General features: G+C 34.9%; 1 pseudogene; it reads left to right on the top strand.

Moving 5' to 3' along the window:
• Positions 1 to 1,799: 1,799 nt before the first annotated feature.
• LOC112392591 (chromobox protein homolog 1 pseudogene) lies at positions 1,800 to 2,553 on the top strand (annotated as a pseudogene).
• The last annotated feature ends 11,531 nt before the right edge of the window (positions 2,554 to 14,084 follow it).

Genomic DNA, 14,084 nt, shown 5'->3' with positions numbered 1-14,084 from the left:
AGCTATTTTGTTTACAGCAGCTATGTTCATTCATGAACTTATCTTTGCATTAACAGAAGTTTTTTATTATCTTTGGTAAATACTTAAGTGAATGGCTAAAGTTAGGTATATGTTTAAGATTTTAAGGTGTTGCTAAGTAAACTTTTAAAATTATTATACCATTTTACATTGTCATCAACAGGGTATGAGATTTCCAGTTGCTCCAAATCCTCATCAACACTTTGTACTGTCAGACTCTTCACTTTCCTCCATTATCATGGGTGTGTAATGGTATCTCATTGTGCTTTTAATCTGCATTTCTCTGATATCTAGTGATATCTAACATTTTATCAGGTGCTTATTGGACAACTATATATATATAAGAATATATGTATATATATATATTCTTTTGTGAAGTATCTTAAATATTTTGCCCATTTTCAAATGTGGTTGATTGTTTTCTTACTGTTGAGCTACAAGAAGACTTTCTATATTCTAGAAGCAAGTCCTTTGTCAGATTTAGCATTTCAGATATTTTCTCCAGTTCTGTGGCTTGCCTTTTCATTTTCTTGTCATTCAAAGAGTAAACATTGTTAGTTTGAACAATGTCCAATTTCTCAAACTCTGGGGTCATTTTAAAATAGTTGAAAATCATTTTCCTTAAAGCTGTCTAAATCAGTATATAGGTATTCTGGTTTCTCATTCAAATGTGAGTTTATCCCACTCTCTTCTTCCAGCCATTTTCCACCTTGTTAGCCATCCTTTACCTTACTGAGCCAAGAGAACACAGGCCTTTGTCAGCTGCCAACACTCAAAGGACTCATGAATTCACATACCTCCCATAAAAGCAATAAAGGAAGAGAAAGTAAACATCATATTCCATTTCTTTAGGCTCTTTTCCCATTTGATTAGGCCCCCCAATTTTTGAGTTTGTACAAATAAGCAGAACCAGGATCAGTTTTAAGGATGTTAAAACCATACTAAGTGTGTTGATCTGAAGCCAGTAAAATTAAGTAAATGCAAAAAAAGCAAGCAAGAATAAACAGTATAATATAGTACAATAAAGAGAAAGAGTATCAAATGTCCACATTTAGGGGGAGGAAAATTTTGCATGGTTTCCCATAACATATCTCAATCTGGAAAGGTATAAATATACATGACAAATTGGATCATGAATTGCATGGTTATAAAATATAACAAGTAACAGGAAAGTCCAAGTGGACTAACAAATTAACTGTAAAAAATAATGGAATAATTGTCATACTGGTGATAATATTCTAACTTGATGCAATTAAATGAACTACACAAAAAGTATTGGCAGCTACAAATAAAAACTTTAATTTTTTGCAAAATGAAAAAGAAGAAAATTAAAAGAAACAACTGTCATCAAATATTTTAACCTCAAATATGAGGTTAACATCTATAATGACATAGGTGTATTTGCATAAGTATGACCTGACAAAACATACCATAAACATATAATGTAATTAAATATGCAGTAATAATCAAGGAAATTAAAACAAAGCAGGCTTAGAATATAGCTCTTCTTTAAAACAATATATTAAAAATTATGTAGTATACAATGTTTATGAGATGAAGCCAGCACATTTAAACACAGGAGGTAATGTAAATATTTGTAGCTATTTTTGAGAATAGTCTGGCAGTATGTATGAAGGAAAATCATATTTCTATTTTTTGATATTGAAATTGATTTGAAATAATTTACCTAAAGAACAAAAGGAACTAAAGCTTTTAAAAATACACATGTATAATAATTAAACAATCTCTAATGATAAATATCTAAAAACCTAGCAAAAAAAATGAAACAATGGGGGAAGGCGGTTAGCCGGGGCCTGCGGTACGCCGCTTCAGTGAGGGGCTCAACCGCGGTCAACCGGCTTGTTGCTTTCCTGGTTGTCACTCCCCCGGGCCGGCCCGACAAAACATGCCAGTAGCGCGACACCAATTCTTCTCGGACTCGTGGATGCCACCCTGAAAAGCATCACCCTTTATACCAGAAAGCTGGTGGGCACTATGGGGAAAAACAAAACAAGAAGTGGAGGAGGTGCTAGAAGAAGAATATGTGGTGGAAAAAGTTCTCGACTGTCGGGTGGTAAAAGGCAAAGTGGAGTACCTCTTAAAGTGGGCGGGGTTCTCAGATGAGGACGACACATGGGAGCCAGAAGAAAACCTGGACTGCCCCGACCTCATTGCCGAATTCCTGCTGTCAGAAAACAACACACGAGACATAAATCAGAGGGAGGCAAGCGCAAAGCTGATCCTGATTTGGAAGATAAGGGGGAGGAGAGCAAACCAAAGAAGAAGAAAGAAGAGACAGAAAAGCCCCTAGGCTTTGCCCAGGGATTGGAACCGGAGGGGATTATTGGAGCTACAGACTCCAGTGGAGAACTTGTGTTCCTGATGAAATGGAAAAACTCTGATGAGGCTGACCTGGTCCCTGCCAAGGAAGCCAATGTCAAGTGCCCACAGATTGTCATAACCTTCTATGAGGAAAGGCTGACGTGGCATTCCTACCCCTCAGAGGATGATGACAAAAAAGATGACAAGAATTAACTCCCCTGAGTACCAATCTCTGTCACATCTGACTGTGGGCTTCAAGTGGGGAAAGAAGGAGTTCTACTTGTCTTGACACCATAAAGGTGGCTTGAAAAGATGTCCATTGACATCTTCTGTGCCCTACAGCAGCCCAAGTGCTTTAAAGCTGTTCCTTGCTGTATAGTTTGCACACCCATCCTGGTGGAGGGGAAGGAGGGTCAGTGTTTCAAGGCAACCCATTCTGAACTTTGCTGAGAAAAGCAAAGGGCCTTCTATGAAGGACAAAACTTGCAGAATGGGATGTGGGAAAGCAAAAAATACTGTAGATCTTCAAAGAGCATCTCCACAACCCACAGCCTTCTTCCCAATAGTGTTAACTCTACATTTTTACAGCGTAGCATGTATGTAGTGGTTGGCTATTATTGGTGTATTATTTGGGGTGGGAGGGATGGGGTGGGAAAGAAGGGAGATGGGTTAGGATCAATTTTGTTAAAATTTTGGGCCTGATGGCAGAAATGGTGAAACAAAGGAAAGAACAACTAATGATGATTCGGTTCTGTGTCCAGAATATTTTATCCTTTCAAAGAATGTCATTGGCAACCTAAATGAGAACTGTGAGAGACTGTTTAAAAGCTGTGAATGCCTGAAACTTAGAAGCCAAGGTGTTCCCTGCCTGAGCTTAATGCTGTTCCTGAAAAAGGACCAAGCCAGTTAAGAAGTTACCAAAGCTGCCATTTGGGGGGTGGAAACTGGTTGAGGAGGAACAGTCTTATTGGAGTGTATACACAGGCAGATCATCCTGTCTTAGAGGTGCTAATTATTGAAATTGACAAGAAGACCCTTTCTTTTCCAATTATGAAGTTATAAATATCAGCTTCTCCACCCAAGCCACTGGCTGAAGTATTTGAGGAAGGGCAGATGGTGGTATAGGAGATGAGAGAGTAGGGAAAGACAAGGGCCAGTGCTCTTCAGGTGGAAAACTCTTGGAGCCTCTGTTTTTTGAACTTTGAAACCATTGGTGGCAGGGTTCAGTCACTGACAGTACAAGTTCACTGAATCACTTCAAGAGTTGAATGATTTCAGAAGCCCTGGTCTCAGGAGAAGATTAAATTTTCATACTGGGGCAGTGGTTCACTTTAAAACAAAACAAATTTTTTTAATCCTAAGAATTAACTAAAACCCAAAACACTGTCTTGAATCATGAGATCCATCATTTCTTGACATCGTCTAGACCTGCATCTAGAACTCCACTGTAAAATCTTTTTAGGCATGTGTTAGATTTCTGTGAAAACTTTTGTTTAAATGTTAAACTTCATACCAACACTGTCAGTTTTTGTCTTAATAAAACTGTAGATTTATTTTTAAAAAATGAAACAATGACTATAGTAATGTTATGGCTATTTAAATTTTGAAATGCCAATCTAATAAAAATATTATGTAAGCCTTTCAAATAATAACCATTAAGACTGTGTATCAGTGGAAAATAACTAATATTACAGAAATTTACTATTTATAAAATGATTTCATTTACTGCATATGACCCTCAAGCAACCATATAGTCAAGGATAATATAGTTTAGTATAATAGTCAAGGGTAATATAGTATAGTAGATAAGAGCTTGACCCTCAAAATAGGCAGTATTCAAACCCCAACTTACAAACTTGGTCACATTATTCATCCTCTCTGGGATTACTGGCTTTCTAATCTCTAATGAGAATAATAATTAGACCTACCCTGTGGATTTCCTTAAAAGATTTAGATAAAGCATTAATGATATTATAAGAAACTTTTATTATTCCATTGTTCGGATAATAAAACTGGCTTTTGGAAAAACATGTATTATCTAATATAATTTATTAAGTAAATGTTTGCATCAGAATTTGAATACAGGCATCCAGATAACACAACTGTCACAAGTATGATATGTTATTTTCATCTGTCCATAGTTATATGTTTTGCTACCTCAGCAAAATAATGTAATCTCCTGAAAAAAATTGAGTCAAATACATGTTTTATTTCTTCCAACTTCTCCAGCCCTCAACAGTCTATATTAATGGTGTTCCTTAGGTGAGGAATTCCCTTCACACCAGTTCTAACAAGATGATTGAGACAGTTTAAAGTGTCCCAGTGTGAACTTCTTCAACTTACTTCATTTCTGCCTAAAAATCTCTTTGTTTATTCACCTTCCTTCATTATTTCTTGTAAGAATAAATCTGTCGCCATTATATTGGTAATTTATTTCTGTGATTCAAAACTGAGAACATTATCATTCCTCCAGTCATCTGATAGGCTGTTCCAATTATATGCCTTGTGATATAATTAGGATGGGGATATAAAATTTCAACTACATAAAATATAGATGCATGCAGAAAAAAAAAAGCTGCAATGTAATAAATAGAAATCAAGTGATTGCTATTTTAGGGTTATGGAATAATATGCCAACTTTTAATATCAATTTTCTTTTTAATATTATACTACTTCAAAAGAAAAAAAAAATTACGGGAGAAGAAAAAAAGGCTGGTAAGGGACTCATAATAAATCATTCCTCCTAAATGCCTACGTACAACATTGTACTACAAAACATATTTTTTGGCCCGATGAAAATCATAGAGTTTGATATACAATTTACTTTAATTTTATGCTGGTATGTGCCCTATAAGTTTTGTCCACCTTTTTTTCCCACATAATTTTCTAAATTAGTGGACATTTTTATACATAAAAGTTTGTAGAATGTTCTAAATGTATAGTTTCTTTTTATCACTATTGCAAAATTGCTACAGTACAATATAAAAGTAATTGTTGCAGGATAATTTCAAATGATTAACTTTTCTCTATTAGTCCAAAAATGAATTTTGTAATAATCATCACATTTCCTTACTTATTTTAAGGTAGTTCTAATGGTCAGTTTTATGTGTCAACTTGGTTAGGCTATAATCCCCAGTTAATCAACCTAGGTATCACACTAATCTAGATATCACAGCTATTCTAGGTATTGCTGTGAAGGCATTTTGTAGATGTAATTAACATCTACAATTAGTTGACTTTAAGAAATTATCCTTGATAATCTGGGTGGGCCTGATCCAATCAGTTGAAAGGCCTTAAGAGCAGAACTGAGGTTTCCCCAAGGAAGAAGAAATCCCACCTGTGTGGGATTAAAGTGTCAGTGTCAGCTCCTGCCAGACATTTTTCAGTCTTACCTTTCTGACAGCCTGCTGTAAAGATTTCAGACTTGCGTAGCTAAAGCCCCCCTCCATATATATCCACCTGATTATTAAAATCCTTTGATGAGCATTTATATAGGACACAAATAGCTTCACCTTCTTTGCCCATCCAGACAGGTCTATCCACATATCTCTTTCCAGATCACCTCGTCACCAGTTTTCCAATGATATTCCTTCCAAGTCCCTGACTATCCAGCCAAATCATTGGCCATAGCTCATGGATCAATATAGACTTATGGTTCTGGCTGTCCCCTTATAGGCAAAATGAACAACCAAGTACGCTACTCAAAGTTCAGCCCAGTGGAAGGATTTCCCATCACTGTTGTCTTCAGTGATGATCCAGAAGAGGGCTATAGGACTGCAGCTGTCCACTTTCAGATGGTGTCTTCATATTAACCGGATCTAAATTTTGTTTTCTTCAGTCAACTTGTTGTAGAGAACTTATGAGACCATGGGTACTAGCTGGACAGACAGGATAATATAGCAAAATAGGGGCCACGGGCATTTGAGCCACTATTTCATGTAACTTACGTGTGCCTTCACATTTGATAATGGACAGCTGATGGGCACACTCAGTTTAATAACTTAGTACATCAGACAACATCCAGTTTGTGATGGAAAGTTCACATTGCATGGTAACTTGGTGGCCCAGAGTTAAGCATCCAGCATCTACTGAAGCCCAATAGCAATCCAAGAACTGTTTCTCAAAAAAGAATAGGTATTGACAGAGGATGGCAGGGCTTTCCTCCAAAATCCTAAGGGTCTGAACTATGATTCATTTATAGAGGCCAGCCAGAGGCACCAAACAACATCTTATTTGCCACTGACACTACAAGCATCACTGAATCTTCTGGATCATATGGCGTCAAGTGGTAGAATATCTGGAAACAGCATCCTGGACCTGTTGCAGAAACTTCTCTTATTCCAGGTCCCACCGAAAGCTACCAGCTTTTTGGGTCACTCAAGAAATGGGCCAGTGAAGCATACCCAAATAAGAAATATGTTGTCTCCAAATTCAAAAGGGCCCATGAGGTATCATACCCCTCTTTTTATTTGTAGGATAAATACAACCACTTATCCTTCACTTTCAAAAGAATATATGGACATGCCTCACACCACAGGACATCTAGAAATTTCACTGAGGTGGAAAGCCACTGAATTTTTGTCAAATTTGTTTCTAAATGTCTGACATGGAATTATCTTACCAACATGTTTGGAGTAGCTACTTATCTTTCCAGCCTCTTTCACCACCTTCTCCTGTGATGGTCCAATGGGCTTATGAGCAAAGTGGCCATGGTAACAGAGATAGAGGAAATGCATGGGCGGGCTCAGTGACATTGAGTTTCACTCACCAAGCCAACCTGGCAACAGTCACTGCTAAGTGACTTGTCTGCCAGCAGCAGAGACCAGCACTGAGTTCCAAAAATGGCACCATTCCTGGGGTAATCAACCAGTTACCTAGTGGTTGGTTGATTACATTGGGTCACTTTCAGCAGGATGGGGCAGTGCTTTGTTCTTACTGGAATAAACACTCTGCACACAGATTTGCCTTCCCTGCATACAGTACTTCTGTCAAAACTACTGTCCATGGACCTACAGAAAGCCTCATCCACCATCATGTTATTCTACAAAGCTTTGCAGTAATCAAGAAACTCACTTCACAGCAAATGAAGTGTGGCAATGGACCAAATGGTGTCCACATGGGCAGCCATACTTCATTTAAAGCAAAATATAGTCAAAGAAGGAGTTGATGGTGGAGGATAATTTACTGCTCATTGACTAATAATTCCAGAGTTAATAGGAGAATCTGGGAGGATGGGAACTATAGTAACTCAGGAAAGAGGAACAGAGTTATGTACATTGTGAAGAACAGAGTGTGAGAAAACATGAATGATCCTAGAGGCTTGCTTATTGAGTGGAGAGGAAGAAAACAGGAATGAAAAGTAGGATATATTTAGTTTTGATAGTGTATTGAAGACAGACCCTTAATTCTAATGGAATTTACCTGTTTTTGCAATGGTTCACACCCTTGACTGCAGCCTAAAATCTACCAATACTGAATAGAAGCCCTATCCCCAAACTTATTTAATTATTCAAGTATTTGCTCCAGCAAAAGATGTGATATAATTTAAAAGCCCCCCATGTGGTTCTAATGCACAGTTAGTGTTGACTACTAGTCAGTAACTACTGAGACATTATCTTGAAATGAGTCCCAATGATAACAGATTGGGATTTATGTTTCTCCTGGTCATCTGGTCAGTAGCCATCTGGTATAGGAAGAGTATAGAATGGAAAGCAGTACAGGAAGTTAAGCACGATCCCTGTGTTTCTTCACCTAAGGTAAGAATGAAGATTCTGTAACTCTAAGCAAGTTCAGTACATGTGTAAGATAAATAGGCAAAGAAACTGTTTATAATTGAGTTTTCTCACTTGAATATCTCCAGGGTTGGTGTGTTCAACAACCTTGCAATAACTGTAGGCTGGTGCTCCCTTCTGAGACCTAATCATTTATGTGGTAGGTCCTTGGTGGAAGTTGCATCAGGGAGAGAAGCTGAGTCTTAATAGAATTAGCTTGATGAGATTTTTAGTGTTCTCTTCAGGTTTTGAGATCACCAAATTAAATTAGAACATAATCTAGATCACATTAGAGAACATATATTTGGGAATGGAAAATATAATTGCAAGATATTAGGATTCAAGGGAGTGCTTAGTGATATTTATGATAGCACTAAGTGATTAGTGATATTTATGGTGCCAAAGTAAAGTATCACTATAGACAGGTGTAATTAGATTTCTGTTGTTCTTAACAGTTAAGTGACATTAATGATCTAGCAATATATTATCTCCAAAAAGTAAAATTGTAACCTCCAGACACTTGGAAAAAAAAACATTACCTAGAATAAAATCATTTACAATGAGACAAGTTTACAGAAGAAAACTAAAAAAACTCTTTTGCAGATTTAGTGCTTTAAGAAGGACATGGATTCTCACATAAATATATGGAATGTCTAGCCATAAATTTAGTCTGAGGAGTAAGTGTGGAATATATAACTATACATATTGATTTATCTCAAGGAAATAGGTTTCCATGATTTAACAAAATATAATTGTATAGTAAAATTAAATAAGTAAAAGAAAAAAGATGAAGTTATTTTTTCTCAGCTTAACAGCTTAATTTTTTTTAAGAAACATGAGCTAAAGTTCAAAATAATTGGTAACAATTTTATGAATCCTAAAATGAACTCTTCTTAATGATTAATGTCTTATTAAAGGAAGCCCATCCAACTGGAACTTTTAAAATAAAATAGTAATAACAACAAAAATAACAATATCAGATCAAGAACTTTTCAGAAATAAACCAAGTGACAAGATTCAGTTGGGCTGTAATGATTACATTCATATTAACTATTTATTAACTATTTACCTTCATATTTAACTATTTAACATGAACTCAGGAAGGCACATTCCAGTCACTAATCCTCTCATCTTTGTTCATCATTGCTCTTGTTCTAGCTCATCTCTACCATTTGGGTCTTCCCTCAGGTATCAAATGTTACTTGGAGGACTTTTACGCTGTATTTCTAAATCATTAAACTGGAATAATATCAGTTATTTTCTTATAACTAGTTCTTATTTTTTATATAATTGAATTTTTAAAGCAGATAAAAACATACAACCTTAATATAATCTTTACAAAGTAAAACCAAATACATGTGATTATCTATTTCACCCCTTTGTACCACCCCATCCTGTTCCCCATAAGTAACAATTTCAGTTCTTAATTTTAGTCTTTACATTACTAAGTAGCATAAGTGTACTTGGATTCATCAATTTTAGGCATTACTTATTTGTTATGGTAGATAATGACTTAGCCTTTTTTCATATCACTTGTCACTCTACCACTTTCCAATATCATTATATCACAAGTGGGGTTAAACTAATGTATTAATAATAAAATACTAATATTTTATTATTAATGATTAATATTGCATAACCATGTAGTATATTACTAATACCTTTTCCTTTTGATACCAACTTTTTATTTTTCTACACTTCTTTTATATAAATAAATACTAGAAATCTATACAAATAAACAAAAGCATCAACTAAAAATGATCCAAAAAATAATAACAGATGCTTCATAAGAGTGGATGTTCAAGAGACTAATAAGCATATGAAAAGGTGTAAACATCATTAACTATCATGAAAAAGCAAACTAATACTAAAATGACATAATACTGCACAACCTTTAGAATGGATAGGATTTAAAATAATTACAATATCAAATGCTGACAAGGGTGTGGAGTAACTGGTAGGTTGCTGGTGAGTGTGTAAATTATTAAAATAACATTGGGAAACTATGTGTCAATTTCAATACAACTGAATATATAGCTAACCATGATGTAAAAATTTCACTTTTAGGTATATTCCCAGGAGAACTGAGTTCATATGTCCACCCCCCAAAAGACATATATAGGAAAGTAAATTACAACTTTACTCATAATAGCAATTTATAGAAAGCAGTCTAAATATTTCACAATGGTAGAATGTATAAATGCATCATGGTTTATTCACACAGTAGAATACTACACAGCTTAGACACAGCAAGGGGTGTGTGTGTGAATCTAACAAACATAACAATGAATGAAAGAAACCAGATGCCCCCCCAAAAGTATACACTGCATGAGTCTATTAATTTGGAGTTAAAAAACAGACAAAACTGGGTTATTCAAATATTTGTTATCTTAGTTGAGGTGATAATTCCACAGTCTATATATATATTTGTCAAATCTAATCAAATTGTATAATTTAAATATATGCAGTTTAGTGCAATTAAGTTAAACCTCAATAAAGTTTAAAATGCATAAAAAATAAATACAGGCAAAAGGTAGTAAAAGTCAAAATAATGATTATCTTTTCTGGAGGATATTGAATAAGAAAGAGCCCAAGGAAGCTTTCTAGAGTGTTGATACTGTCCCATATATTTATCTGGCATGTATGGTGTGTATGTGTGTTTCATTTACAGGATGAATTTTAAAGGATGAGGCAACACAAGTTTCTAAGAGTTGATACGTGATGTGAGGGAAACATAAATCAAGAAGAGCTCCTGAGGTTTTCCCCTGAATTAGTGGATGAATTGTGGTATTATTTACTGAAACAGGGAGTAATGGATCAGGTGTAGGTATATAAGTAGGAGTGATGGATGGAGGGACAGATATATTTTCTTCTTATCTTTAATTTTTTGGAATATATTATTTTGAGAAGCCTACCAAACATCCAAGTGGATAAGGTTAATAAAAGGTTAATATATGAATCTGGAGTTTAGCAGAAAGATTAAAACTTGAGATAAATATTCAGGAGTCAAACTCATATAGATGATATTTAAAGCTTTGGCAATATGAGCTCACTTAGGGAGTTTTTGTTCAATGATTGAATACTGTGGCACTCCAGTAGTTGAAATTCAGAAAGTATAGTAGGATTCTTCATTCAACCAAGAAGTTATGGCTGAAGATATGAGGGAAAAATAAGGATATGATATTTTGGAATCCAAAGATAGATTGTTTAAAGAAGAATAAAATCCAGTAATTCCAATTTGATACATGTGCAATTAAGGTATGCTAAACTGTTATAATAGAAACAATGTCAAATCTAGGTGGTTTTACATACTAAAAGTTTATTTCTAGTTCATATGTATCCTGTTTTTATTAGGTGGGAAGGGGAAGGGTACCCTACCTCACTTGACATTAAGGGCCCAAAGCTAAAAGGGCTCTCTGTCTTCTTCAAATTTATCTTCCAAGATCACCCTGGCCATCCATAATCAGCTGGCATATAAGAGGAAAGAGGGAAGATCAGACATGGGAGATTTTGCAGGCCAAACCTAGAAGTGGTGCATATCACTTCTATCTACATACCTCTCATCAGAACCTTGTTATGTGGCTGCAGACAACTGCAAGAAAAGCTGGAAAACACAGGCTAGCCTGAGTATGTGTGGCAAATAAATTGGTATGATGAGAGGCCATCTAGCTTCTGCAACACATATCAAAACTCTCTCAGACTTACTTTTCATTTACTGAAAGCAACTTTTTTCTTCTTTGTGTTTCCTATGTTCTCCTATTACATTTCATATAATATTTTTCAGTGCAATTACATATCTGCCTGTAACAGATGCATTTCAGGCCTTTATCTTCATGGATCCAAGCAAACAAATCAGCATAGAATAGAGAAATTTCTGATGACATTTTAATGATGATCGAAGTTACTACACAATTTGGCTAAGCACACCTGTTGAGATTTTGTAGTTAAGCCTTAGCCAACCATTCTAATAAGAAATGCTGTGTCCAGTTTCATTTGATTTTGTTACAGACACACACACACAGAGGGAATGAATTCACTAGTAGAGATTCTTTGAAAGAGACAACAAACACTTTGAAAAGAGAAAGGATAGTGTCTAAACATTTAGACCCCTGACTTTGCAATAGGCCTACTCTAATTAATTTTAGACCTAAAAGGGGCAATTCCTGGGGTTCTGTTGTGGCTAATATGGAGGGAAGTCCAAATAAAAGTAGAATCCAGTTTCCATGAAAGCATAAGTCCAGAAAGAACACTGCACTTAGGACCAGTGTAATAAAGTCTATACTTCTCCAATTACTGGTCCAGCGAACTGAGAAGATGCATTTAACCTCTCCATGAAGTCAGATAATGACATCTACTTCACAGGGCTGTTGTTAAATATTAAATGTAGCGATGCAAATAAAATGATTTTCAAATTAAAAAGAATGAAGTTCAAAAAAGTATCATTTCTTCCTTTCTTGAATATTTTCATTAGCAGTTTCTTTTTCATGACCAGATATACATACTTGTATTTGTGTAATTGCTCATATAAACTCCATCACCCCCTTTACCTTGGTTTATACCATAAAACTGAGTAATAATGCATGTGCCTAATTCCATTTACCTCTCCAAGAGATGGAAAATGTAAATACTGTGGTTGCTTCCTGTCAAAAAAGGCTTGAGTTTATTCTTGCTACTGAGAACTTACTGGCTTGTAGTGGATTGCTAACATGATTCTGGTCCTAACAAATTAGAATATTTGATTTTTATAATCTCTAAATTACTGACAGAGTAGCAGAAAAAATACTGTTAGTATTTATTATATAATTTAAGTCCTATAATTGAAATCATTAGAGAATGTTATTTAGAACTTATTGCAATATATATTTTAATAGACTTGTGGTTCATTAATAAAAGTAATATATTTTAAATTTATGAGTTTACTTATATGAACATATGGCCTTTGGACTTAGTTATCTTGGAGCACAAAATGCTAATGACACACACATGTATATAACATATATATGTATATGTATACACACATAAACACACACATATATGTTTATATATACATAAAATATATGTATAGTCAATATATAATAGTGAAATAAACACATGATTTATTGATCAAATACCAAGCCATAATATTTAAATGTTGCACAAATGAAATCAAACTTCACCTCATAAGGAAATAGCAAAAGAAATTAAACATCGAATGTAACACAAAGGGAAAAAATAGACATACAGGGACTACGAATAGTTTCTTAGACACTTGAACAATCTGTGCATGTTTTCTGGATGCTGAAATGTGACTCTTTTATAAACTTGGTTCTTTATAGTCACTGTCACAGGGAAGCACACATGTTAAGAACAGTAGTGGAGTAGTTCCAAGGGTCTTTAGGATTGTCTGAATTGCCACTCAATGTTGATATCTCTTGGCTTGAAGAGAAAAATTATGGATAGAACTCGTACTGAAGTCTGTAAACAATAAATAAAAGCTGTTGAGTAGAAATAAGATTATGGATAGAGGCTAGCAGAAATTGAAATAATTTTATAGAGTAAGTTTTGAAGTAATATAATTTTGTTACTTCTGTATTCTATCAATAAACAATACAGCGTAGAACATTAAATTATAGTGGTATAGTTACTCTGTTACATTTTCAACTTATTTAAAGACAGACTAATGGCAGAAGTAAAATCACCCTGCAGGTTACAGCCACATATACTGTTCCTTTGATTTCTATTTATTTCTATCACAGAGTTGTTCTATAACCTAGAAATTTCTCCTCACAGCTTGGGTGAAACCTAGGCTTGATGAGACATTTACAGTTCACCAGTGTTTTTTATCCAGGCACTGTTCTCTTTAAGACTTTTGAAATATTGCCAATTGTTAAATCATTTTTATAGCACGTGCAGACTGAACATATACTACAAGTTTCTGAAAGTCCCATAAAAAATTAAAGTCATTTAGTAACCCCAATAATTGTGTACTGACCT

Source organism: Neophocaena asiaeorientalis, unplaced genomic scaffold (genome assembly GCF_003031525.2).
Source record: "Neophocaena asiaeorientalis asiaeorientalis breed wild unplaced genomic scaffold, Neophocaena_asiaeorientalis_V1.1 scaffold184, whole genome shotgun sequence".
Classification (NCBI taxonomy): domain Eukaryota; kingdom Metazoa; phylum Chordata; class Mammalia; order Artiodactyla; family Phocoenidae; genus Neophocaena; species Neophocaena asiaeorientalis.
The sequence above is the reverse complement of the archived record's forward strand: the minus strand, read 5'-3'. Positions and strand labels throughout refer to the sequence as shown.